This window comes from Pempheris klunzingeri, chromosome 17 (assembly GCF_042242105.1).
Source record: "Pempheris klunzingeri isolate RE-2024b chromosome 17, fPemKlu1.hap1, whole genome shotgun sequence".
Classification (NCBI taxonomy): Eukaryota; Metazoa; Chordata; class Actinopteri; order Acropomatiformes; family Pempheridae; genus Pempheris; species Pempheris klunzingeri.
Genome location: NC_092028.1, coordinates 1,123,604 through 1,123,951, shown reverse-complemented (window position 1 = coordinate 1,123,951; position 348 = coordinate 1,123,604). Strand labels below are relative to the sequence as shown.

The following is a 348-nucleotide window of genomic DNA, read 5'->3' as shown; positions in this document are numbered from 1 at the left end:
GCTGTGATGGCCGAGTGGTTAAGGCGTTGGACTTGAAATCCAATGGGGTTTCCCCACGCAGGTTCGAACCCTGCTCACAGCGCTTCTGTTCAGACAACTTCATTGTCACACCAAATTCTTGTCCTGCACACCTGTTTCACATATTACAGGTGTGTTTAGAACTTTACTGTAAATAAGTTCAGATCAGAAGCTTGTGTACATTTAAAATGATAAAACAGAGACGAATCTTACCCTGGTTACCATTTTAAGGATCACCTGTGTCCGTCTGTAGAACGTGGTGTTGGAGGCCTCTAGTCTGGACCAGGCCGAGTCGTTCGCCCTGCAGCTGGCGGTCCTGCAGCAGAGAGC

The 348-nt window shown here is 48.3% G+C and overlaps 1 non-coding gene across 1 annotated transcript; it reads left to right on the top strand.

Moving 5' to 3' along the window:
- Nucleotides 1-82, top strand: trnas-uga (transfer RNA serine (anticodon UGA)). The gene has a single exon. It is a non-coding gene; the product is annotated as a tRNA-Ser (tRNA).
- The last annotated feature ends 266 nt before the right edge of the window (nucleotides 83-348 follow it).